Below are 2,723 nucleotides of genomic sequence, written 5' to 3'. Positions count from 1 at the left end.
GTAAATGTTTATGAAAATTAATAAAATATAATTATAGAAAAAAAAAGAAGTTGGAACTGAATAGATATCAATGAAGGGTTTTGGGTTATACATTATGGCTATTACCTGACTTGGGTAATAGTTCTATTTGGGAAGCTCTGGTGGCATAGTCCATAAACGGCCTCACTGCTAATTCAAAAGCCATGTCCCTTTGGCAGTTCATATCCATCAAGCAGCTCATCGGGACGAAAGATGGGCACTCTCCTCCTAAGCAACTGTAGCCTCCAGAAATCTGCTGGAGGGTCAGTTATGAGTTGATTCTGGCTTCCGTCCCCACCCAGCCCTCGGGGTCCGGTGGAGAGGGGGCCACACTCTGCGGACAACTTCTCCCCGCTCCCACTAGTGTGATCTCGTGAGACCTGCGGAACCCTGGTTCCTGGTGGGGAGATCTGTACCTGGCCGCAAACCCCGTGGCCGTCGCCTCTGCCCAGCCTTGGGATCTGCCATGGCCTTCGTATTGCCCGATGCTCTTGCCACTGACTTGGACACGAGATTTTAAGAACTCACTGCCATCCCCCATCCCAGTCGCGAAGGCTGTAGCGGCCTTGGCTCCCTTGGGTTAAACTGCTGTTTTCGCCTGGCTGTGTCCAACTTTGGAGTTACCATGGATCAAAGTGGTACGGAGATTCATTCCTGTGACCCTCATCACTGAAGCACCAAATCAGAAATACAGTGACTAGACTATTAGCTGCTTCTTGAACTGGACAGTGAGAAAACTTGAAATGCATCTGTCTAACGTGTACCCTAGCAAACCGTTAATCAGAGGTTGGTGTATTCGGGTAGACTGCTTCCCGATCATCTGCAGGTGAAAGAGATTCTCAGAAAACAAGACAAGTATCATATGGTTTATCTAGTACGTACTTCTTGGATTCCTCCCAGTTCTCCAAAATCTTGCACCGGTAGAGAAACTCATGCATGGGCATCCACCAGCAATTCTAAATCTGATCATTCAGGATCAACAACTCCATCACCCAGTCAAGAAAAACCTTGGCTATAGGCGCTAGTTCTGCCTCTGAAGGATTAAGGCAGCGCACTTTTCCACCAGCACAATCTGACCCTGCACAGAGTCATCAGTTCCCATATGTCATGCACGGAAATATAGACAACCAGTTTCCCAGGCAAGCAGTTCCGGCTGGGATCCCAGTTTATCCAGCCTTCAGCCCCCTGCAGATGCTCTGGTGGCAACAGATGTATTCTCATCAGTATTACATGCAGTATCAAGCTGCAGTTTCAGCTCAGGCCACATCAAATGCCAACCCAGTCCAGCCTGGTGTTGCACAGCCTCTACCTATGGCACATGTTCATGGAGAAGAACCCCAACCAGCTCCAAATCTAATGGCTCAAGAAAACCGGCCCATGAATGATAATGAGTTGATTTCATCTCCACAGCAATGACTTGACTTATTTTACTTTTATTTCCATTTCAGAATGGAATTGTCTTTGTTATTTTAGTGAGATCATACTAGTGTGGAGTGTTCCATGAACCAACAGTTTTTTATTTTTTAATAACATTTTTATTTTATACTAATTTACTTACAAAGTTTGTATACATTGTTTTTCACACCAGATCTTTCTCGGCTCCTTTACCCACCCCTCCCTCTACCCATCAAATCGTGAAACTCTTTGATCATTATGCCCCTCCTCATCTTTACTCCTCTGCTCCTACCCTCCACCTCCACCCGCCGATCCTCATACACACTTTACTGACTATAGTAAATTCTACAAATGGTCTTATATAGTCTTTGTCCTTATGGGGCTGAGTTGGTTCACTTAGCATAATGCTCTCCATTCCCTCCCATGTTAGATAGTGATTTACAAAATCATTGTTCCTGCATGATATATAGTATTCCATCTGTGAATGTACCATAATTTCCCAATCCATTTAATTGTAGTTGTACATCTGGGCTGTTTCCATGTTCTTGCAATGGTGAGTAATGCTGCTATGAACAGTGGTGTACAAATATCCATTTGTGCCTCAGTTCTCATTTTCTTAGGATATATTCCAAGCAGTGGAATAGCTTTTGGGAATAATCTGGGACCCAAAATGAATGATTAATCAATAATTTAGGCCCTATAAGCTCGTAAAAATTGAGGCAAGGGCCACTGTTGAGTAAACATGGGCAGAAGGAGTCCAGAGTCCAGGAACTTATTTATAGGAGTATTATTATTGTTATTGTATGCTTTCAAGTCAGAGCTAACTCACAGCACTCATTAGCATGAGTTCATCATAGCAGTGGATTTTCAGAGGCTGCTTATCACACAGGAGGAGATTGCCCATCTTTTTTCCTTGGAGCCATGCATGGATTCAAACAATATGCCTTTGGATTAGCAGCACAACTCCTTACCCACTGGGCCAGCATAGCTCCCTTCAGCAAAAACCCAGAGAAAAGGCAATGAATGAGAATGCAGACCTTCCAGGTATGCTAGTGTGGAATTTATCATTCAATGTGACTTCCTAGCCCTTATTTAATGTTGCAGGTTATACACATGGACTTCACCTGATGGTATGCATAGGAATCAGATCGACTACCTCTGTGGAAGGAACTGCTAGAGAAGCACAATATCAGCTGTGAAAACTAGACCGAGGGCTGATTGTGGAACAGACCACCAATTACTCATATGCAAGTTCAAGCTGAAGCTGAGGAAAATTAAACCAAATCCACAGGAGCCAAAATATGACTTTG

The 2,723-nt window shown here is 44.0% G+C and overlaps 1 pseudogene; it reads left to right on the top strand.

The window, feature by feature from the left end:
• The first annotated feature begins 643 nt into the window (after window positions 1–643).
• Window positions 644–1,434, top strand: LOC102851019 (annotated as a pseudogene).
• The last annotated feature ends 1,289 nt before the right edge of the window (window positions 1,435–2,723 follow it).

Source organism: Elephantulus edwardii, unplaced genomic scaffold (assembly GCF_000299155.1).
Source record: "Elephantulus edwardii isolate Elephantulus edwardi_28Jun2011 unplaced genomic scaffold, EleEdw1.0 scaffold00119, whole genome shotgun sequence".
In the NCBI taxonomy this organism is placed as follows: Eukaryota; Metazoa; Chordata; class Mammalia; order Macroscelidea; family Macroscelididae; genus Elephantulus; species Elephantulus edwardii.
The sequence above is the reverse complement of the archived record's forward strand: the minus strand, read 5'-3'. Positions and strand labels throughout refer to the sequence as shown.